General features: G+C 43.3%; 1 protein-coding gene and 1 pseudogene across 1 annotated transcript in view; one reads left to right on the top strand and one right to left on the bottom strand.

Annotated features, from left to right (window-relative positions):
- Window positions 1-25136, top strand: part of Hormad2 (HORMA domain containing 2) — an 85561-nt gene that overhangs the window by 38815 nt on the left and 21610 nt on the right. The window lies entirely within an intron of this gene.
- LOC116912624 lies at window positions 13884-14213 on the bottom strand (annotated as a pseudogene).

Genomic DNA, 25136 nt, shown 5'->3' with positions numbered 1-25136 from the left:
TAGTCTCAAATTACAGGATCTGTCCGCCTCTGCCTCCCAGTGCTGGAACTAAAAGATGTCCAGCATGCTCAGCCTTTTCCTCAGTATATTAAGGTAGAAGGTTAAGCTGAGATTTTTGGTATTTTGCGACAAAGTCTTACTGTGTAGTCCAGGCTTGCCTGAAACTAACTCACTGTGTAGCCTAGGCTGGACTGGAGATCCTTCTACCTGAGTTTTCAGCCATGCCTTATTTTTCCTTTTGCTTCTGGGGATTGATTGAACCCAGAATCTTATGTATGTGAAACATACACCTTATCATTAATGTCCCAACCCAGTTTTTTTAAAAAAGATTTTATCTATTTTTACTTTGTATATGTAGCTATTTTGTCTGCATGAACATTTGTGCAGCACATACATGTAATGCATGCAGAGACCAATAGAGTGCATCAGATCTCCTGGTACTGGGTTTACAGACAGTTGTGAGCTACAAGTGTTAGGAACCAAACCCAGGTCCACTGAAAGAGCAGCTTTTAACCACGAAGCTGTCTCCTTCCAGTCCCCCGCCCCCATGTGTGTATTTGTAATATCAGTGATTAGAAATAAAAATTGAGATGTAGGGACCTAATTTTCAGGCAGTCTTTTTGGCTAGATAGAGAAAAGGGGCTACAAAACAAGGAGCGATGCTGATTCTAGGATATTCAGCTGCCAACAGCAGAGAAGAGCAGACATTGTATGTGAGTTGTTGGAATGATCTGGACTCTGGTCATTTTCATTAGATAGGAGGATGGATGTTTGAGGAAATCTCTTCTAGGACTTTAGTTATGGTAGAATACTTGCCTAGATGCGCAAGATCCTGAGTTTGATCTCTGAGAGTGCACACGCGTGTACACACACACACACACACACACACACACACACGAAGTCTCTGTATGGTCTGTTTCTTTGGTGTAAACAGATAAGTGACCGTTTTGCTGCTGCAGCTCTCTGGACGTACCCTGGATCCAGTGGTTTGCTGCTGTTTTTCCTTCTGTGATAAGGAGACAAGGGACCGGCACATATTAGCAAGAGAGGAAAGAGACTCTCGGTGGGTTACAGGTCTGTGAAATTGTGGATTAGGGCTGTGAGAACCTGTGTCTCTTGTCCCTAAGAGGACACCCTAGTTCTACTTCGTTTCCTCCTTGAGGTTTTCTCTCTCTGTAACCCTAAGGGAGTTGGGAAGAGAGGAGGCTTGTCCTCCAGAATCGCTTCAGGACTGATTTGGGGCTGTTTGCCTTCTCTATTAGAGGAATGGAATGCCTTTTTCCAGCGTGACGTAGTATTTCCATCAGGCATCTAATATGGATTGAAAACTGCAGGCAACATATCAGCTTGACTTGGAATTAACAGAGTCTAGAAAATGTAGACTACAGTTTATCAAGTACATGGACCAATAGTGACTAATGGCTCTCAACATGGTAGAAGCCAGCATTGGTATAATCCTTTCATAGATCTTCTGGTTCTCTTTGTGCAGCCCACATAGGATCCTGCAAGACTTTGTTTTTATTTTGTGCCCCCAACCCCCGGGCTGAGGACGGAACCCAGGGCCTTGCACTTCCTAGGCAAGTGCTCTACCACTGAGCTAAATTCCCACCCCCAAGAGTTTGTTTTTATACTCTAAAAGAACATGTTGGGTTTTTTCTAGATTAATAGTATATTATAGAGTATGACAAGTGTGGTTTGTTTTCAAGCAAAAGAAAAAGTGGTTAAGAAGCATCGTAACCTCTGTACAGCATCTGGAAAGGGTTTAATTTTCGGCAAATGTTTGTGATGGCTCATAGTCTCAAGAAGGTGATAGCTTAACTCAGGGTCCTGAGTTTCCTGGACTAGTGTGTCTAAAGCCTGTTTAAGTAGTGGTTGACATTTTTCACTCTTCCTAAGAACTGGGAACACCAGGCAGAATGCAGTTTATAGTTAATCCCAAGGGTTGTAGGAAGGAAGGTTACATTTTCAACAAAAGAGGGCCCTTTATCACCTAGCAGGGACATTGACAGCCTAAGTAAGATGCATTTAGAAGAGGCATTGGAGGGGTTGGGGATTTAGCTCAGTGGTAGAGCGCTTGCCTAGCAAGTGCAAGGCCCTGGGTTCGGTCCCCAACTCCTAAAAAAAGAAAAGAAAAAAAAGAAGAAGAAGAAGCATTGGATACCTCTACAGCCTTTTTATTCTAGTAGGGGAGACATATCCATCCTATAAAAACACCTGTAATCAAAATTAATAATAATAAAATACCCGTGAACACTGATTCATGTTTCTATCCAGCTTTAGGAGGCGTGTGAGTAAAGTCTAATAGCCAACTTCCCCTTACTAGGTACCCAGGTATGAGAGAGGCTTTACAAATTGTAGAGGCACTGGGTGGGTTTAACGCTTATTTTGTTTGCAAATCTGATAGCTGTAAACACCTCTTTAACAGTTCTATAAGGGCTTTTGATAAGAAAGTAGCTTTTTCTTAGGTCCTTAGGGACATGCCTTCTCTGGTGAGTGGCTTTATTCAGGTGTTGAATAATCTTCTGTTGACCAGCCTCTGCAGTTTGTCTATCTGTGAAATAGCTTGCCTGATTGATACAGAATCCCCACTTACTCCATTTTTGTACACCTGATCAAGGGCTCTTGGCGTTCTGATTAGGTGAAGAAAATCTGGGACTAAGATTATTAGTTTATGTGGTTGTGTGGGATCCTCTGTGAGAACTTGGGTTTTGGCTGCATGCTTTGCAGTCCTATCTGTCGGATTATTACTTGGGCTTGCCAAGAATCCAGCCTCCTTGTAGTAAGTTATTTGACTCATGTAGAGGACTGTACTGACGGAGAACTTCCAACCAGTAGCATTCTCTTCCGGACACCATGGACACACAGTAGTCGGAATCCTTACATCAAGTCTATGTAGCTGCTTAAGATCTTTCCTTGGTCTGACTGTAGGGCCTGAGTAAGGGCAATGCAATCCTGCTTTGGGGACCAGGGCATAGGAGGAAGGGCATTTGCTTCTATGGTATCATGGCCGGCATGGGGTATCAGCCCACCCCTTTAATGGCTTTTGTAAAACTACTCTCATCTGTAAACGGCCAGCCTTGGAGCTATCCAGAAGCATATTTTTAAGTATGATTGACTGGAAAAGGTTTAGTGATCTCTATATATTGACAATCTAGAGGAGACAAAGTTGGGAGCAGGGGAATTGAACTTCAAGCCTTAGCTCACATGCAGGGCTTGATATGTTCTCAGTTTTCTGGTAAGCTGGTGATGTCCCTTGATGTCTGAAACTCTCTGAACTTGGTAAAGTTTCTAGCTTCATATGTTATCCCAAAGTTAATCTGAAAGCCTTTTAAACTAGCGGAGTTTAACACTTTAAACTAGTGTAAATAGCTCCTGCTTTTAAATAGCTTGGCCATCACTGGTCCACTAAGTCTAACTGTCTATAGAGATCATCGGTCTTGGGACGTGTTAGTTTATAAGCTAAAATTCCTAAAGTCAAACCTGCCATTCCGTATAGAAAAAGCATGAAAGTCTCTAGGAACCGGAAGACCTAAAATGGAGGTGTATAACTTAGTGTAGTCTTCATTTGGTCGAATGCCATTTGATGCTCTTAGTCCAGCAGAGAGGCTGTGTCTATCCCCTTTAATGCTTCTCACTGGTTTGATATCATTTAGGACCATAATCAACAAAAACCTTTCATGCCTAGAAACCCTCAAAGATGTCTCATGGACTTGGGGTTAGACAACAAAATGATAGCCTGCTTTCTACTGGGGGCCAGCGTGCAGGCTTCTAGGGTAAGAATCCTACATGTTGGCCTTTTTGAAAGGGATCAGTAAGGAAATCAAAGGTATAGTGTCTTATACCTATAACATTAGCACTTGGGAGGCAGAGGAGGAAACAGATTTGAGGCCAGCCTCATCTGTGGAGCAAGTTCCAGGCCAGCCAGTCACACTACAGAGTGACTCTGTCTCTGTCTACCTGCCCCCTCACACACACACACACACACACACACACACACACACACACACACACACACAAACTCCTTACACACAGCCATGCATATATGAGGAAGGAGAAGAAGAGAGAAGGATAAAGTAGCTATGATATAGTAGACTGATCTATTGTAGTGGTAATATCAATATTAATAACTCATTATCACTGTATTTAAACAGGATTCCATTTTAAAATTGTAATGTTATTAGGGTGTGAGCTAAAGCATTACCACATAAGTACACTGTCCCTAAATCCCAAAGGCAATACTATCCAGGCATACTGGATAGCGTCTTGAGTTTTGGAGTTCTTCCATTTAAAGATAAGCCATCTGTATGGGTCAAATGGTATGTAAAGTAAGATGTCTTTAAAATTAAAACAGTAAAATATTTAGCTGGTATTTGAATAAAGTGTAGAATTTCTGGACTATAAAAACAGATGGAGACAACAACTGACAACAACTTCACTTGTATTGAGATGGGGCTATTTTCCAGAGACTTTTCTGTGGGATCACTGAGTGTTAGGTTGGAGAATGGTGTGCTTGAATAAGCTACTGGCCAAGAATTTTCTCAGTAGGGTCTGTATTTGGATTTAAATGGAATTATCTTTTCTAAGAGTATCGGATTGATCTGACCTGTGGGACAGTTAATAGTATGCCCTGGGTTGTGGTATGCCAGAGCACGAGTTTTACTAAATCAAGTCCTCCTTAAAAGTTTTTAACAGGAGAATCTTTTCCTGTTTACAGTTTACAGCTTACGAAGGAGTAGTAAATGGATTCCCTGTTCTGGAGGGACCTCTAAGTTTGGCTTCCAGTTAATGCACTGCCTCTTCCTTCTTTAGTCAGTAGATCCCCTACTAATGGGGAGGGGGTGTTCAAGACATAAAGTACATAAAAAGTTGGCTTAGAATCTAGGCAGGATGGCACACACCGTCATCCCAGTTGTGAAGTTTAATCAGGAGGATCGAGAGTTCAAGGCCCGGCTTAGTTAGATAATGGGGTGTGGTGGGTGGTTGTTGTCTGGGTACCAATTTCACAAGCAAGACAAAAAGTAACTCACTTAGGCTTATAATCTAGTATTTCAGAACACTTTGGTTTGATAAACGGCCCAGTGGGTCAAGTCAGAACAGAATCAACAGATCCATTAATCAGAAAAGAGTCAAGTGATTCAGCCTACCGCATGGAGAATGACACAATAAATAATTTTTTTTAAAAGAAAAATAGCAGAGTATAATAACGCAGGGCTTTTAATTCCAGCCCTTGGAGGTCAGAGGCCAGTGGATCTCTGAGTTCCAGGTCAGCCTGGTGTACAGAGTGGGTCCAACATAGCTAGGGCTGCACAGAAACCCTGTCTGCAAATCAGAAAAAAATAATAGAGCTGGGTTTTCATCCCTTCGCTGTATAATCTCCTAGAGCCTGTAATAGGTCGGTTTCATCGTATACTTCTTTTTTTTTTTTTTTTTTTTTGGTTTTTTTTTGAGCTGGGGGACTGAACCCAGGGCCTTGCGCTTTCCTAGGCAAGCGCTCTACCACTGAGCTAAATCCCCAACCCCATCAGATACTTCTTTATACCATTGGCAAGACAGGTAAGGAAATTCCATTTGTACCTGTGGGCATCACAAGTGTAGTCCCGTTTAGGGTGGGATGTTGTTGAAGTTACTATTCTATTGCAGTGAAGAAACACCATGGCCAAGGTGGTTTATAAAAGAAAACATTAACTGTCCAGCTTACAGTTTCAGAGGGTTATCCTATTTCCATTATGTCCAAAACATGGTGCAAGCAGGTAGGCATGGTGCTGGAGCAGTAGCTAAGAGCTTACATATTATCTGCAAGCACATAGGAGAAAGAAAGTAAGTCTGGCTCTGGCCTGAGTTTTTGAAACCTCAAAGCCCACCTCCAGGGACACTTCTCTCTCAACAAGACCACACCTCCTCTAAAAGACCATACTTCCTGATCCTTCCCAAACAGTTCCGCTAACTGGAGACCTAGCATTCAAATGTATGAGCCTATGGAGGCCATTCTCATTCAAACCACAACAGCATGGAAGGCAGATCCTACAGTATATACTCTGTGACCTAAATGAGTAAAAACAAATTTATCTTCAGCCTCAGTTCTAGTCTTTATAGATTTTATAGAGCAACAAACCAAAACTATCATACACTTGGTAGGTGAGGGATAGGAGAAACTGTGACTTTTATGAGTTCATCCTGAAATTTATTGGAATCCTCTAAAAACTTGACAATTAGTTCTTTTCATGTCCTAACTCTGAAATGAGGAAGGAGACATATACTGTAATGAAAGCCACCTCACCTCTCTAATTGGATGTGGCCCTAAATGATTAAATTTCAATAGTTGATCCCAGTTTTGTGCAAGAGCCCCACAGAAGTAAGGACTTGAGTATAGCAAGGCAGAAAGGAGTGGGGCCACTGGAAGTGGTGTAGCAGCAGAAGCAAAGCACTAAGGGGACAGGATGTCAGGAGACCCCGAATCCAGCCCATGGGGGCAGGGCATAGAGGGGGGCATACAGAATATAATGTTTACTCTTCTGAACGAGGATTGTTTTTAAGTGATAGTTGTAAAACTATGTAGATGCTATAGTATTTTTTAAATTTTGGATCTTGGATAACCAAACATAAATCTGATGTATAGATTTCCCATTTTCTTGCTCCTACAGCCGCAGCTCAGATATAACGTGGCGTTAGAATCGAGAAGGTTATTGAGAGCCACCTTTTCTGACGAAGCATATTGAGCCAAGCGTGATGGCATCACATGCAATCACACTTAATCTCAACATTAAGGGAGAGAGGGACAGAGGAGCTCTGTGAGTCTGGGGCCAGCCTGCTTTGTGTATTGAATTTCAGGTCAGCCAGGGCTACATAGTGAGACCCTATTTCAAAAGCAAAGCAAAACAACAATATTGAGACCATGTAGTTAGTGCATGTGTGTGTGTGTGTGTGTGTGTGTGTGTGTGTGTGTGTGTGTTCACATATGCATGGGTATCTTAGATGTTATGAAACACCATGACTAAAAGCAACCTTGGTGGAAAGGGTTTATTTCACTTTATATTATGGTTCATCATCAAAGGCAGTTGGGAAAGAACTCAAATAGGGCAGGAACATGGAGACAGGAGGCCATGGAGGAGTACTTCTTACTGGCTTGCTCCTCATGGCTTGTTCAGCCTGCTTTCTTATAGAATTCAGGACCACCAACTCACTCATGACACCACCCACGGCGGGCTGGGCCCTCCCACATCAATCACTAATTAAGAAAATGTCCTACAAGCTTGACTGCAGCCTGATCTTAGGAAGATATTGGAGTTCTCTCCTCTTGGATGGCTCAAGCAGTATTAAAATCTAGCCAGCAGAATGAATACTTGTGTGTGTTAGTGTGTGTGTCCAGAGTTGATGTGTGTCTCCACAGTTGTAATCAGTTTTATTGACTGAGGCAGGATTTTTCAGTTGCACTCAAAGATTGCCAGTCAACCAGTCAGCTAGCTAGCTGGTTCAGGGGATTCCCTGTCTGCCTCCCAGGAGCTGGGATTACAGATCGGCCACCATGCCTGCCTAACTTTTACATGGGTTTGGGGGATCTGAACTTCAGTCCTCATGTTTGTGCAGAAAGCAATTTACTTACTGAGCCATCTCCCCAGTCCACAGATAATTTTGGTTCTGAGCCTAGCCTTTAGCACCTCTCCTGAGCCCTCTCTCCAGCCCCACAGATACTAATTTTCATTCTAGTTCTAATCAAAACCCATACCACAATCTAATTTACATACAAGATTAGAATAGCAGACAAGGTGTTTGAGGTAGTCGGTGGCTTCATGGGGAGAGCATGCAAGTCATGCAAGTGTAGCTGAGTTGGAAAGGGTGATCTAGTTCTGACCTCTCAGATGGTCTCATTCGGACCATCAGAGGGGATCAAAGGATTCTCTTCCCCAAAAGAAAGTACAGAGGGTAGGAATGCAGACACATTTGTCAGATGGGTTCCAAAACATGTGGGAGGAGTGCAGAAAGAAGGCACGGAGAGGAGGAGAAAAGGGAAAAGAAACCACACTAAATAAACAACAACCCGTGACAGAAGACTTGAACCTGTCAGATGACATAGTAACTATTTTTAGCCGCTGATTTTCAACCTCAGATGGTTTAATGGGAACCAATGTCTTTTTCTTTTTTTTTTTTTTTTTTTTTATTAACTTGAGTATTTTTATATACATTTGAGTGTTATTCCCTTTCCCGGTTTCCGGCAAACATTCCTTCCCTCCCCCCTTCCTTATGGGTGTTCCCTCCCACCCTCCCCCCATTGCCGCCCTCCCCCCGACAGTCTAGTTCACTGGGGGTTCAGTCTTAGCAGGACCCAGGGCTTCCCCTTCCACTGGTGCTCTTACTAGGATATTCATTGCTACCTATGAGGTCAGAGTCCAGGGTCAGTCCATGTATAGTCTTTAGGTAGTGGCTTAGTCCCTGGAAGCTCTGGTTGCTTGGCATTGTTGTACATATGGGGTCTCGAGCCCCTTCAAGCTCTTCCAGTTCTTTTTTTCTCTGATTCCTTCAACGGGGGTCCCGTTCTCAGTTCAGTGGTTTGCTGCTGGCATTTGCCTATGTGTTTGCTGTATTCTGGGTATGTCTCTCAGGAGAGATCTACATCCGGCTCCTGTCAGCCTGCACTTCTTTGCTTCATCCATCTTGTCTAATTGGGTGGCTGTATATGTATGGGCCACATGTGGGGCAGGCTCTGAATGGGTGTTCCTTCAGTCTCTGTTTTAATCTTTGCCTCTCTCTTCCCTGCCAAGGGTATTCTTGTTCCCCTTTTAAAGAAGGAGTGAAGCATTCACATTTTGATCATCCGTCTTGAGTTTCATTTGGGAACCAATGTCTTAAATGAGAAAAAGATGAGAGAAACTTAAACCCTGGAGTTCTGACACAGTTAGAGTCTAGAGACTGCCCAGTTCTCACATCCAAGTGCAGGAAAGGGTAAAGAAGAGGGGACTTCTGCCTGCAGGGTGGGAGAACTGGCATCCAGAGACGGGTTCCTGGTTGTGGTACTGGGGAAGGGAAAACCCAGGCAGCTGCTCAGCTGGAGATCACGTTTCGGGTTCCAAGTTGAGCATCTCTTGCATTTTTTGTACTTCCCCTTGAGTTACTAGGATCATACTGGACACAAGGGAACTTTGATCCAGCAATTACAGAAGTGACTGAGATACAGAGAATAAACTACCAGGAAAAGGTCTTTAAAAAAGAAGGGGGCGAGGGACCAGGAGACAGCATTGATTGTATGAGACTTAGGTTGTCTGCTGCCAAAGGAAAAAAGTACGTTGTGGGGTTGTCTCAGGTGTGGTCATCTTGGGTCGTCATGAAGGTGGCGTTAAAGAATCTCATCTTTGTGCTTTCTGGACATTTTCATGTGTAGGAGACAGCTCAGTGACAGTGTGTCACAGAAGATACCCTTACCCCGCACCTGGTTCTGTTTGCCTTTTAGTTTGTTGTCTCTCTTAGGTAAAAGATGAAACGACAGGCACATTTCGGCAGGCCACACATTTATACATTAAAGGCGTGAGATTTCTGTTGCATGCGCGGCTCTGACTTTTCCCATGAGCCATGTGTTAGTTGGGTGAGCTTTGCAGTTTTCATTTTAATTTGCCTCCCAGTATTTTCTGCTTTCTCTCTGATATATTTAAATATTTAAGAGTATATTGATTGCAGATTTGGGCAACACAAACGGTCTTTGATGGGGAGGAAAAAAGCACAGTTGGGTGGAAAGGGAAGCAGGGTTAGGCAGATATGAGGAGTCTGAGGAAGGTGAATCACACTTACTGTATGCAATCCTCAAAGAACTGAGTTTTTAAAAAAGGAGTATGTTGATTTCGTATTTGTTTTTTGTTTGTCTGTCTGTCTCTTTGTTTGTTTGCAGTACCGGGAATTGAACCCAGAGACTTCTGCACACACACGCGCGCGCGCGCGCGCGTGTGTGTGTGCGTGTGTGTGTGTATCAATCGGTGTCAGTTTCAACCACAAAGTAGTTTAATTCCAGTGTGATATTTCTGTGTTGCCCTTATACAGATCCAGATTCTTCCTCTTTTCGTTACTGCTTTATATATATTCTGGTTAATGGTAAAAGTAAACCATTGTTCCTGCTTTACTCTGTAGCCATGCCTCTTCCCTAGCTAAGTGCAACTTTTTTCCTAGTGCCTTTTTTCTTTAATGTCTCTTTCTTTGTGTGTGTGTGTGTGTGTGTGTGTGTGTGTGTGTGTGTGAGACGTGTGTGTGCCATGGCACTTTTGTGGAGGTTAAGGACAATATTAATATTGGATGTCAGTCCCCCTTCTGCTTTGTTTGAGGTGAGGTCTCTTGTCATTGATGCTGTGTACCCCTGGCCAGTGGTTCACGAATTTCTGGGAATTCTCCTCCCTAACACTGCAGGAGCTCTGGGCTCACAGGTATGGGCTCCCATATAGTTTTGCCCGGGTTCTGGGGATTAGAACCCAAGTCCTCATGCTTGCACGGCAAGCATTTTGCCTGCTGAACCATCTTCCCAACTCCCAGTGCCTCTCTTCTCCATCAATTAACTTTAATTAGTGCAAGGTATTGGCTTCACGGTGATGTCTGTGAGTGCGTTTCTCTGTGTGCTGCTCATCTTCACTCTTGGCCTCCCCCTCCCCACCCCTCCAAAGTCCTCTGCTGCCTTCCTGTCATGTGGGAGAGAGCAGTGACATTAGCCTTCCTGAGCTTGGCTTATCTTACATGAGGACTGTCTTCTCTAACCGGCACAGCTCTCCTGTGCAGTATAAACACATTTATTTGTATTTTAAATAAAACTATATATTAATGCATGTTTTATGTAATTTATTTTAATTCATTTAATAGAAGAAAGAAAAATATGCATTTATACCGCTTTTGAAATTTGAATTCAAGAACAGATTTAGCAATATTCTTTGTTTTCTTTGGATTGTTAAAATAATTGGGGCTCCTGCTTTTAGCTTAAGGTTTTTGTTTGTTTGTTTGCTTGTTGGTTTCGGTATTGCTGAAGATGGGCATTCACTCTGATGAAACTCTTGTTAGGTGGTCTAGGTTAGGTTGTATGACTATTACAGGATGTACTTCAAACCCAGATGAGGTAGCGACAACAGACCTGACAGCATGGAATGACTTATTATAACCGGCTACACCCGGAGATGACCGCACTGAAGCCGAGGCAGTTACGGCATGGTGCTGGCTGTCTCTGTATCTGAACATGAGGTGCAGTGAGAAATGGTGTGGTGCATTTTAGAATGGTGGGTTTCCATTCCGCAAAGCCAGGCTGCAGGCTGCCCTTGATGTGTCAGTGCCTGAGCTGTGAGTGACCGCCATCACCCTTCTGCAGACTGCTGACTGACATGCTACACTCAGACTACTCTAGATTTAGTAAAAAGATTTTTTCCTCTTTGGATGATCAATTAGTTTACTTTAACATTTTAGCTTTATAAACTTTAAAAATCTTTTAACTTATTTATAACAGCATTCAGCTTATATGCATTCATACAGTGTACATAGTGTTTTTTCCTATATACTCTTGAAACTTTTCTATTAAAATGTATTATTATTTTTATTTTTAAAACTTGTTTATAAAAAACAAAAACTCACTGGATGTAGTGGCTCACGTCTGGGAGAGGCAGGCATATCTCTGTGAGTTCAAGGCCAGCCTGGTCTACAAAGTGAGCTCTAGCACTCTTTCTCAACCTGTTGCTTTTTGTCTTTCTTTATTTTCCTGTAGATATTTCCACAGATCTTCCTCATTACTGATGAAAACCTTTTGGTTTGTTCTCTAGGCTTTTAAGTTCTTGTTCTGTTTTGTTTTGTTTTGCTCCTAAACCTTTTAAGGAACTTTTTATGCCTGCAAAAACGTCTGCTAACTGTTCGTCGTTCATTGTCTGGTGCTCCTTTTGCATCTGCTAATCCTAATCCCTGCCTCTACTGGGTATGCTGCAGCACTTCTGTAATCTGGTGGATCTCCCAAATATTTGCCACTCGTCTTCCAATCTGCTTTCCTTTTTAATATCCTACTTCGTGTTGGTCTACTACAGGCTTGCTCTTCCCTTTCTTCACCAGCTCAGCTCATCGCTGGACTTTCCAGGGAATTTCTCACGTCCGTCATCTCCAGAACTAGCATTTGGCTAGGGGTGTCTATCTTTTTCCTGATATCATCTATTTAATGGAAGGTCGTATTTTACTTACTTACATAGCCCCTTTCCTCTAGTTCTTTGAGCACATCTACAGTGGGTCGAAGTCCTGTGTTTTATCTGACATCTGCTCACTTTGGCACAGTTTCCAGGTCAGCCCATGGTTTCTTTGCAATGCCTCACAGCTTTCTGTTAGAAATTTGACCTTTACATAAGTAATAACTCGAGTTTTAGTCCCTTCCCTACTCATTAGGGCTGATTACTGCAGTTTATTTGTTTACCGACTGGCTAGATCATTGTAGTCAAATGGACTGTTCATCTGCAGCACTGTCTCTGGGGGAATACTGGGTTGTTCTGTTATTGTCAGCGGTGGTATTGGTCTTGTGTTCAGACATAGACTCACTATGTTCCATTGGTTGGCCTGAAACTTTCTATGAAAGCCAGGCTGGTCTCAAATTCAGAGAGCCACCAGTCTCTCTCTCCCCTAAACTCTAGGATTAAAGGTGTATTGGAATGAAAATAGTTTAACCAGGCTTTCCTCTGTCTCCTTGCAAGAGATCACACTCAGAATTTATATTTACTCAACTAACTGCTAGTGGTTGAATTACTGTTTTAACAGTGCCCCTGCCCCACAATCACAAGTTAGTAGTCTAGTTCAGTCATGGTTGGACTCATTGGAAGGGATGCTTCTGGGTTTTGTGTTTCAAAATTGCTCTGACCCCAGAAACGTGACCTGTTTCCTGATTTGTTTCCCCATAAAAGAATCATCTTACAGTGTCTTCTACCTGAGTCTCCAGTGAGCCGACCAGGCTCTTTTTAGCTGTCATCTAACTTCCTTGAAATGGTCCCTGCTTCGCAGTCCTGGGGCTAGAGGTGAGGACAGCACCAGCTTCCCTGAGTAGCAGTGATGCTTCCGCGGCTAGATCAGTTAGTGTTTCCATCACTGTGGCCAAGGCTAGATCAGTTAGTGTTCCCATCACTGTGGCCCAGTTGCTAAGGAGGACGACTTAAGGGAGCTGAGGTTTATTTGGCTTGAAGTGTCCAGGGATGTCGTCTGTGATGGTGTGGATATTCTGCAGTTCCTCACATTTGATGGACCAAGAAGCAGGAAGAAAGAAAGACTAAGAGGAGGGCCAGGCTATAACTCTTACTCTGCCAGCCAGACCCCAAAACCTCCCAAAACAAGACCACCAGCTGTTCAAACGCAGGAGCCCGTGAGGGCGTTCACACTCAGTGCTAGGGAGCAGTGCTAGGTAGGGGGCACAGTAGACTCAGATCTTCCTGACTTGCCTCTCATGTCATGGGGGCTGCTGCTGCTCCCAAGTGCGAGCCAAAGAGGGGCTGCAGGATTACAGTGATGCTGTGCACAGAGCTCATCCGGGCCAGATGGGTGAAAGGAGAGAGGTGCTGCTACATGGGAAGAGGATATAACAATGAAGTGAGAGTTTTCCCAGACCACAAGGCCTTTTGTGCCTTGGTGGCCACCTATGCAAGTCCAGGATGTCTCTCCTGGAAGCCAGCAGGAGCCTTTCAAAATTATCAAGGAAAGCGGTTTTCTGTCCTCAATACAGCTTGAGTGATATTTTTGTTAGTGACACATCAGTGAAGTGTTCTGTGTGCTAACAATATAGTTATTAACAATATAGTTAATACAGTTTTAGAAAGAAGTAAAATGAAATTCTTCATTTTTATAAAACTTGATAAAAATAGTATTTCAAACTGTACAGTCACCAGAAGTGCACGGCCATCAAAACTGCACACGCGTCACTTGGCATCTCCAGCGCCTTCGGCTTTCTGTGCCTGCTCTGTTTTGGAGCCTCCATTTTCTGCAGGATTATTCGCATCTTACCTGCATCCGCTTTCCCCTTCATCCCCTGGGAACCTTCTCTCCCTTCCCTGCAGGGCTGGTTTAGGCCTGGGCTCTGGCTTTGGAGGAGCAGGTTTAACAGACAAACCTTGCAGATCTTCTCTGAGGCTCGTCCTTCACCCCGGCTTTGTCTCCTTAGTGTCCCCTCCAGCCTTTCTTTTGGGCGTGGTGGTATCAGGGGAGGTCAGCACTGAACACCGGTATACACCGGTCCATCTGGGGATCATCCTCGCTGCTTCTTCCGAGACTTTAATTTCTCACAGTTTTCCCAGTTCTGCTGGAGAGCCGTTCCACAGTGCTCCTTCCATGGAGACATGAGTCGATCTCTGACACAGTGTTTTGCAGAGAAATCTGTAAAGACAGAAACTGATTAGAAAGCTTCGTCTGAGGCTCAAGTACAAAGAGGCTAATTTGGGTTGTTAATGTGTATATGTTTATCAGAATCCACAAACGATTTTTATTTTATGTAGATTAGGCCTCAATAAGAAGTGAAAAGAAAGCTATTATAAGTATAGTCACAGATTTAAAGAAAACCATAAGTATAACGAGGAAGGAAAATACAGAAAGTGTTTGTTTGTTTATTTGGTTGGTTTTTCAAGATAAGGTTTCTCTGTGTAGGCCTGGCTGCCCTGGAGCTTGCTCTGTAGATCAGGCTGGCCTAGAACTCAAAGATTTACCTGTCTCTGCCTCCCGACTTCTGGGGTTAGAGGTGTGTGACACCACTGCCTGGCTGTTTGTCTTGTTTTCTTAAGGCGAGAATCACAAAATGAACTACAGATCTGAAACAGACCGTATTTATGACTTTAACATTTTACTGGCTAGGTTTAACAGATCAGAGGCCGTTAGCGGCTCAGTGACTTTGTATTGTACAGCAAGGGTAACATCGTTGAGGCTCACTGAGGAAAACAAAACCAAAGGCCAAAATAACAGTCTCAGGTGTGCGGGACAGCAGGCTTCTCAAACGCGGGCTGAGGATACGACGCGGCCATCTTACTCCTGGCGTTTAAGCAAGAGAAACAAGAACATACAGCCACACACAGGCTTGTGTGTGTGCATCATTCCAGCCTCACTCGTAAGAACTCCAAACTGGAAACAGAAACACCACCGTTGTCATGACTACATCAAAGAGAAAGCAAATTTGTGATGTCTTTGGAAAATTATTTACAGTCTACATAAACAACTGATACAGGCAAATAGAGGTATGAATTTTATAAGTCAGGATAAAGCCAAACAAAAAACATATCTGTAAAATTTAAAAGAAGTAAACTATGGCTGGTCCAGTTGTGTACTGTTTAATCCCAGCCCTTGGAAGGCAGAAGCAGGCAGTTCTCTGTGAGTTCAAGAACAGCCTGGTCTACATAAGTTCTAGGACAGCCAGAGCTAGCTACATAGTGAGACATGGGAACTTTTTTAGCATAATGAATGATCTGTATCTTCATTGTAGCTGTAATTATCACTTATTGAAACAGAAAGATATATACTTCAAATAGTTTCATTTCATTGTGTTTTTCCTCATGGGCATTGAATTTCAGACAGAGTCTCCCTGTGTAGCTCTGACTGGTCTGGAAGTCTCTGTGTACACTAAGTTGGCCTTGAACTTACAGAGATCCATCTGTCTACAGTTGAGTGTAAAAGTGGTGATGCATTTTATTTTTATTTTAAAATACTGATTTATTGTTATGTGTATGTGAATGTCTTGAGTATATGTGCATATATGTGTGTGTGTGGTACCTTCAGGGTCAGGAAAAGGGAATCTGACCCTCAGAAACCAGAGTAACAGGCAGTTGTAGGCCAACTGATATGGATGCTGGGAACTAATCATAGGAGGTGCACAGTGCTGCTCAAATTACCCCTTGGCTAATCAGTTTCGTCTTTGATCAGCCTGTAGGGTTCTGCCCGGAGCTGCTCTCACACCACAGCCATCCTTTTCCAGCTTCCTGGGCACTCTTTGCCAGTATTGGGTATCGCAAGTACATTTTTGAGATCTTACCTGTTACAAACACCATCTTACCCCTATGTATGATTGAGGGTTTTGTTGAAAATAAAAGTCTAGCATGATAATTATTTGTCTTGGTAAATTTTGGGGACATTGTTCTTCTTTCTTCTAGCTTTCAATGTTGCTGCTTTTTGAGAAGTTTCAGGCCTTTCTGATTCGAAGTCTTTGTTCATTATCTAATTATTCCTGTCTGGAAGCTTTGTTCCTCAAGCTTTTACATTTTTATAGCAACTTCCCTTGATGTAAGTCTATTTTTATACATTATTTGTTCTGGTTACATAGTGACCCATTTCAGTCTGGTAAATCTAGCACTGCCTCAGTTCTGGGAAACTTTGGTGAATTATTTCCTTAAGGAAAACAATGCCTCATCAAATTCATTTCATGTTTCTTCTTTGCAGAACCCCATATAAATGTCGGACTTTTTGTATAGGTATTCTGTCTGTGAAAAGATTTGTAATCAGTGTGACTGTATTTTCATTTCTGAGACCTTCGTTGTTCTCTGAATATAGCTTTCTGATGGCATCTTGTTTTTGTTTGTGGTTATAGATGTTTCTCCTCTCCTTGAAAATATTAATGTAGTTTTGGAGGTTTTTTTTTTTTTAGGTGTGTGTCTGTATCTGTCTGTCTGTCTTCAGGCTCTTGTATTTTTGTTTTTATTTAAATAGGGTCTAGATGTATAGCCCAAGCTAACCTCAAATTTGACCCCCAAGTCCAGGGATTACAGCCATATACCTCTATGTCCAGCTTAGAGTCTGTCTTCTTCCTTCCTGTCCACATGGTGGTGTTTGTTTTCCTTCTGCTCTCCGTCCCATCTGCCTACCTCGTATGCTCACATTTAAGAGTTCAGGGACTTAAAAAATCCTGAAACTTGGTGCAGCCTTCATTATAGAATGACTTGTCCAAATCTTTGGGAAAATTCCCAACATCTGTGTTTTAAAGTCTTTGTTTTTCTTCATCAGTGTCCACAAAAGTAAGGCATTAAGCTTAATAGACCCAAGAGGTAAAGGCCCCTCCCTACTGTGTGTGTGTGTGTGTGTGTGTGTGTGTGTGTGTGTGTTTGCTTGCACATGTCACACTTATATGTCGCTGCTGTGGAGGCTAGTAAGGATCCCTGGGAGCTGGAGTTATAGGAGCGTGAGCCACTTAAAGTAGGTTCTGAGGACAGAACTCAGGTCCCGTGGAAGAACAACCAGTGCTCTTAACTGTGGCACCATCTCTCCATCTATGTTTTAAGTTTCTGCTTACTGGATTTATCACTCTCATTCTAGTGAGGGTTGTAAAGGAAATGTCACTTTATCATTTCTGTCCAGAAGACAATAATTACATTTCTAAAAAATACTTCAAGAAATAGTTAGAGGGGGGTTGGGATTTAGCTCAGTGGTAGAGCGCTTGCCTAGGAAGCTTAAGGCCCTGGGTTCGTCCCCAGCCCAAAAAAGAACCAAAAAAAAAAAAAAAAAAAAAGAAAGAAAGAAATAGTTAGAGGACCTAGAAATGAAATATTTTTATGCATTTTGATCTGAGGAATGAATAAATAAATATATAAAAAGTTTCAAATAAGTTGAATTGCCAAAGTTTACATAAAATTTATCATGCAAATACTCTAAAATACTGTAAAAATAATACAAATGTATTTAGATAATAAGTCTGAATGGCCCAGAGCAGACAATATTAATACATTGACATCTATTTGGAAATAAGTATCTCAGCCAGGTAGAGGGCCGCTGGACACCATAAACTACATTATCTGAAAAAATTTTGACCTAAAAAAAAAAATTTCTCCCTCCAACAGATTTTTTTTCAGAGCTTTTCAGAACAACTCTTAAACTCAATTTCGAAAATTAGTAAAAATTTCTGTTGATTTATGAGGACAGAGAAGTCAAATTCCTCACTTGCTTTTTATGACATAAATCTGAAATTTTTCAGAAATTAGACTTGGAAATTCTCAGAGAAGAGGAAAGTAAGGGAAATTTAAAGAAGTTGGTCTAACATTCAGTAGGGGAACAAGAAGTGTAGCCTTCACGTGACCCTGATGAGCTGTGTTTTAGTTGCTGGCCTTATTCTTTCCTTACAGCCCTCCTGAGACACCCTCCTTACCAGTCCCTCACGATCTCTGCTCTGTTCCATTCTTCTGTGTGCTATGATGATGGCATCGTATCCTTTCTGAAACACACCTCTTGTTTCTGGTATTAGCGTCCTCTCATTTCCTTCTCTTCTGTCTACCCTGCTATCCATTTCTGTTTTGCCTCTGTTCCTTTTCCCATCTCTGACTGCAGGCAGCTCCCAACATCTCCAGAGATCTGATTTGCACTCTCCCAGCTCCACGTGTTTTCTTTGGTGGGCACATTCAATCTCTGAGCTTCTTCAGACTGTCATGTGTACCGATGACTTTTACACATCTTATTCTGAGCCCTGACCTTGTCCCAGACGTCCATTTCTCCATCTTTAAACTGCTATTCAACAGTTCTCCCCGTTTCTGTCCCCCGTCCTGTCCGGTTCAGTATGCAGTCGCTTTATCCACGTCTGCCCTTCCTCTTCCACACCCTCAGCACATCTCCCTACCCAGTGCCCCTGTCTGCCAGCATCTGTCGCCTTTATCTCAGTGTCTCAGATGTGCCCCCAAACCTTTGCTTTCCACTGCGATGTCACTGAGAAAACCTGAGTCCACACCAACATCTGCAGCCTCCTCTACCCTATAACACCACCACCTCATCCGCTCAACCTAACTATAGCTTTCATGGGGTCACTTTCCTAACCAACAAGATCTCGTGACTCCCATCTCCTACGACATCAAGTCTGAACGCCTCTGCCCAGCTTCAGGCTGCTCCTAATCCAGCTCCACCCGACCTGTGTTCCTTCTTACCGTCGCCCAACATGTTCTCCTTCCTGGACGTAGGTTGGCTTCTCGCTGGCATGAGAAAAGAGTCAAGTCCGTTTATGCTTCCCCGTGTTAGCAAATGCATTTTCTCTTGTCCAAAAGGCCTTTCGACCTCATATCTGAACTCTGTCCATTGTGCATGGCAATTCCCTTAGTTCTTCTTGTGTCTACTTCTCTGCTCTCTATTGTTTTTAGCCCAATTTACTCAGACTTTCATCTTGACAGCTCCGTTGTCCAGTCCACAGTTCTGTTCATTTTCCTAACATTAGTCACCTCTCGTCGTCTTTTCATTTCTGTTGCTGTGATGAAACAGCTGAGGGGAGAAAGCAGTGGCAGGTTACAGTGCAGCACTGTGGGAGAGTCGGGAGCAGTTTGGAACAGCTGACCACATCACACCCAGTCTCAAGCAAAGAGAAAATGAATGCAGACGCGTTCATTGCTTGGTGCTCAACTCAGTTTCTCTACTCTTGATAGGATTTAAGGACCACTGTTTAGGAAATAATGCTCCCCACAGTGGGTTGGATCGAATCACTTATGTAATTAACAGACAAGCACGCTGCCCAGCTCGGTGTTGACAGTCCCTGAGACTGTCTTCCCAAGTGATTCTGGTTGTATCGGGTTGACAATTAAAGCTAACCTCACACCTCTTCGCCTTTTCCATTTTGGTAAGTAATATTCTTTTATCTGGTTGCATCCGTCAAAACCCTGGGAACCAGGTGGATCTCTATGAGTTCGAGGCCAGCCTAGTCTATAGAAGGGATTCCAGGACAGCCATGTCTACAGAGAAACCCTTCCTCAAAAAACAAATCAGAAAACCCTGGGAGCCGTCCTTGGTTCTTCTCACTCACAGCTCACTGACTGCTGCCTCTCAGAGAGCACACAGCACCTCAGTGACCCTCTCCGCTCTTAGTTTTGTCCTTGCATGGTTTAGTTGACCTAAGGCATTCTTAAAGATGTCTTTATGGTCTCAGAAGCATCGCTGATGGGCTCCAGTCCAGACTGTGACGACATTCTTCCAGTTTCTCTTTCTCTCATCGCCTGTCTGTCTGGCATTGTGCTTTGATGCCTCACCTAATACGTGCCCATCACAGAGCAGTCCTAGGTAAGTTAGAGAAGAGCAGGTGCCCTCTGAAACGTTTATTAAAAATAGGTATGTAGCAGGAAAAGGCTAGTCCTTTTCCTAAAAATATTTTCCTAAAAATCAACATGTTCATATGTTTACTTTTATTTTTGAAATAATGCCAGTTTTGCAGGAAAAGCTGTAAGTTCAGCACAAATCAGGGTTTTTTTCCCCCTGAACAATTTGCTTCATTACCCCAGAAAACTTAAGCAGTTCCTAGAAATAGAACCATTCATCTCCATAGTCACAGGACAACCATCCAAGCTAGGATAAACTTCTATAATAACTGTCATGTGGCCCCCACTCTACCCGTTTTCCCAGCTATCCTTTTGTAAGGATAGGTCAGGCTCCTGTGGTTTGTTTCGTCGTTACCCTTCGTAAGCCTCCTTCAGTTTGGAACAGGTCCTCAGTCTTTCCTTGACTGTACTGAATGTGGCGTAGAACAGACTCACTGACCACCCATATGCATGTGACTGGTGTCTCCTCAGGATTACATTCAGGGTCTGTGTGTGTTCAGAACTCCAGAAGTGGTGATGAATAATCACTACTTCCTTTAAGTAGCAATGATTTTGATTTGTCTCATTGTTAATTTTTTACTAGGTAATTTGGTTAAGGTGCTATTTGCTAGGCTTCTCTATAATAAAGTCAGGTTTTTTTTTTTTTTTTAATATTTTGGAACTAAATCAGTGTAGAGAAGTCTCTGGAACTCTACATTACCTTCATCAGGCTTCTCATTTATTCACTTAGGAATCCAGTGTGAATCCATGAGTACTTTATCTGTCACTGTGTACTATGATGCTCATAGTCCCTGAGATTTTACTAGTAATTATCCATCAGGGAGCTTTAGTGTCCCGTAATTGTTTAGTACCTACTCCCATTCTGCCCTGACAAGCTGTCCCAGATTTATCGTTTCCCTGTTCCAGTCCCAGAGTCAACTTGCTTTTCTGAAACCCCTGGGTATGTAGTGGTTTCTTTTAGAAACCGAGCTGTGGGTCCTCTCAGTGGACAGAGACAGAGAATATATGTGAGTGTACAAGTGCTTGAGCACACACACTTACACCTATATGTGTGTATCTGTGTGGACGTCCATGATCTCACACTGCCAGTCCAATGCTGTGAAGATCATTCTAGTTTTCTCACTTTCCATATTTATAATTTTTCCATCTGTGAGAACTTGGGCTCCTATCAGCCATAACATATTTAGTCGCTTCCCTGGAATGTAACCAAATTCCTACCCTCATTTTTTCCATACATGCTCACAGATACCTGTGTCACCCCCTCCCACCCGGGGCTGACTCCACCCAGACTGCCTTCCATCCTGCTGGGTCTGGTATACTACACTAGGCCTCTTTTTAGTAGATGGCCTCCTAATCCTTATGCTCTGACAGCCAACTGTTGGTCACCCTTACTGTGACACGCTCTCCTTACCCTGTTTAAACCCCTATTCCTCACCAATCCTGTCTTCCATGTGCGTCCTTCTCTTTCTTGCTCAGGCTCCGTTCTCGTCCGTGCAGTTTGCCTAGCTTGCTTAGACACATCTCACACCACCCTAGGACTGATGAGGCCTGGAAGAAGAGGAAGAACTGAGGTCAATATCTTACTCAGAAGTTGCATCTTTAACGCATAGGGAAGGCTATACCACCTCTGTTCCCTTTACTTTAATTTTCTTTGTGTGTTTACCAACTTTAATCTGTCTGCAGTACCATGCCAGTCAGAAAAGTCCAGCCACTGAGAGAACAGCCAGCTGCAGTAAATGCAGAAACAGAACAAGCGAACATCGTGGTATCGCAGCAGTCTCAGGACCACTGTTGAGCAGTTAATGGTCAGTTATATTTATGAACCTTACACCTGAAAAGGGTACTTTCTGATGCCTGGAGCTTTGGACTACAATTACCTTCTCTTTTAAGACTAAGGAATGTAACTATTTTACATAATAATATAACTGTCATTAAGTTATGCCACAAGATTTTGCAAGTCAATGTCTCCATTGAACTGATTTTTCCCTTGGAATATTAAAATGAAAGTGTCTGCAGGATAGACCTGAGAAGCTTTCTATAGAGAGAGATGAGGAGGTGCAGTGTACTCTAGTCAGTGACATTAAACTAGCCTGGGGAAAAAGCTGATGCCCTGAACACTGGTCCAGGAAACTTTCCCATTCCTGTACCTGCCTCGCTTTCCTTGTGTGAAGCACAATTAGCCTTTCTTCTAAATCAGCATATGATACTGATTTTGTTTACCTCCAAGCTACAACATACCCAGATTCCTACTGCCTTCCTCGGAAACCCTAAATAGTGGTTCTTAACCTGCGGGTTGCAACCCCTTTGGGGATCAAACAGCCCTTTCATAGGGGTCACACGTCAGATATCCTGCATATCAGATATTTACATTTATGATTCATAGCAGTAGCAAAATTACGGTTATGAAGTAGCAATAAAAATAATTTTATGCTCGGGGTCAACATGAGGAACCGTATTAAAGGGTTGCAGCCTTAGGGAGATTGACAACCACTGGTCTAAAGGCCGTGGAAGTGCTGTCTTGGCTATACCTGTCTCTTTATGGGATCAGCATTCCACATACGTATCCTCCGGGAGCCACAAAAAAGGAAAACTGGCTCTGATTTTTCTCCAACCAGGTGGCTCCTATTAGCCAGGCAGTCCACTTAGGAGGACCCTAGAAGGTGGCTTGGTGGGCATTTGAGCACATTCTACAAGACTGCTGATGACTTCATAAACCAAAGACCAGGTCTCACATTGTGGACTAAGCCTAAATATTATAACTTTATATTTATGTAGAGTCTGTTTTCCAAGGAACTCCAGCCTCTTTTCAGACATTATGTCATTGATCCTCAAAGCATCCCTGTTTGCTGCGTGGCAAATATGAGTCTCCTTCCTTTTTTTTTCCTTCTGTGTGGAAACTTGCAAGTCAGTTCTGGAACCCAGCTCCCCCTTCTTACTCTATATACTGTACCAGGAAAGGGCCGGGACTCTCTTGCCAGTGTCCCTGCATCTTGGTGGGATTGGGAAGGATGTCAGTTTGTATGCAGTGTGGTACTCAGTGTCTCCAGTTTCAGTTCTCTTCTGGGGTTTTCTTCATTGTGGCCTCAGCCTGTTCAGGCATGCGTGGTTCGCCTCCACTGCTGCATTTATGGGAGAGAAGACATTCACAGCTGGACTTGGAAGTGAGAGACTTTGTTGTAGGGTATGGACTTCCCCTCGCTACTCAGAGATCCCTTACACTCTCATACCCAGACATCCCATACCCATATCAAAATAAAGCTGATTTTCAGTCACCATACCCACTCAGAACATAATTCCATTTTATAGTCATCTCGTGTTCAGTGAAGTCAGATAATGCAACTAACTGATCTGTAGTGAATGGTCAACATACACTAACCGTCATGTCAAAGACTCGCAAACATAGGATCTATTTGACATACGTAATATTGCATGAGAACCTTTTAAGTCTTACGTCTTCCATGTGTGAAAAGAGCGACAGTAAGGCAATCAAAACTGAGGGTGAAGGTGGCTGGGCAAGCAAAGGTCCTTGTTACCAAGTTAGTCCAATCCCTGAACCCACATAGTGGGAGAATAGGACTGTAAATTGTCACACAAACACACACACACACACACACACACACACACACACACTTTGAAAAGAGACGCTGATACTAACATCGCCTGAGCTCTCTCTCTCTCCCTGTAAAGAACTCCCCAGTTAACTTTCATCACCATAGTGGAAATTTTTTTTTTCTTTCTTTTTTTTTTTTTTTTTTTTTTTTTAGCTTATCCATAGTGGAAATTCTAAAGGTAACTAATTTTCACCAAAAAATTTGAGTAAATTATAAAACTTTCCAGGAGTCAGCTCTGTACCCACAGAGTCCAAACTCCAAAGGTCAGTTGCAGCGCAGCTCGAGGGACGTGTGGAAGAGGAAGAATCATGCATCTCTCGGCCAGCGTCTCCTCAGCTCACTGGGATGGGTGACTTGTGAGCAGGACCAGTTACTGGAACTCAGAACTGTGAGCTCAGTGGCACAAACGCCCACTGCACAGCCCACGTCGTGTTCCCTCCCAGTTTGGTGGATGTTGGTACTGGGCTGAATCTGGTCATGGCCATGGATTAAGAGATACGAAGTAGGGATCAGAGAAGCTCTTTTAAAACAAGGTAGAGGGGTGGGGGATTAAAAAAAAAACAAAAAAAAAAAACAAGGTAGAAGCTTTCAGTCTGGATCAGAAAATCTCGAAAGCCTCAGAGCCAAAGCGTGTCACATGCCCTGCAACGGTGCCGTTGCGCTCAACGCCCCAGCTCTGCTCGATGGGAAAGGGCCCTGCATCTAAACTGTGTTTAACTGGAAACTGAGCAGCCCGCCACATCATGGAAAATCTTTATAGGCTGGAAAACGCACGTCATGCTAAGTGTACAATGTAGCTGTGTTCCGAGGCCACTGCTGCACTGCTGCGCGTACCCAACAGCCTTGGGTTTTAAATTCGCTTTCAAAACATTGCAAACAGTGTTTCTTATACTGGAAATACTAGCCAAAGGGGTGGTCTTTGTATACCTAGTAAAAACTCAGTGTTGGGATTGGAAAGTGTGTGTTAAAAGCTGGTGCTCAAGGCCAGAAGTGTGGCTCAGTGATTGGCCCTGGGCTGGATTCTAGAAGTGCGAACAGCAGCAGCAGCAGAATAGTTTTTCAGTGTTTGCCTTTGGAGAATGCAGCAGGGCTCCATGCACGCGTGCTGAGTGGCCTGCACACTTGCAGGAATGCCCAAAACACACGGAAGTATACCTGGGGGTCCCTGAGTCGAACCGGATCTAGCAGGCCTAGTTCTAACCTGACTGTAGCGGTTCTTGAAATGCTCGTAATTGTCCTTCAGCGTGCAGCAGGACTAGTTGTGAGGGTGGCTCTCTGCTCATTATTTCTGCATTCTGTGCTTGTGCAGTTTTCTTGGACTGCTCCCCCGTCCATGTTGGTTCCTTCCCAGGCTCTGTGCACTGCTCTGGCATAGAGTCAGCTCAGTGTTCATGAGTCAGGGAAAACCCGTGCACTCTGAGGAGGAGAAGCTCGTTAGACATGTTCAGCCAGCTCCAGGCTAATTTATAAAGTCCTTCCCTCCACTCCTCGCCCTTCTGCATTCCTAAAGCGCACTGCTTGGACTGTTTTT

Source organism: Rattus rattus, chromosome 11, assembly GCF_011064425.1.
Source record: "Rattus rattus isolate New Zealand chromosome 11, Rrattus_CSIRO_v1, whole genome shotgun sequence".
Taxonomy (NCBI): domain Eukaryota; kingdom Metazoa; phylum Chordata; class Mammalia; order Rodentia; family Muridae; genus Rattus; species Rattus rattus.
Note: the sequence above shows the minus strand (reverse complement) of the source record. Positions and strands in the feature narration are given on the sequence as shown.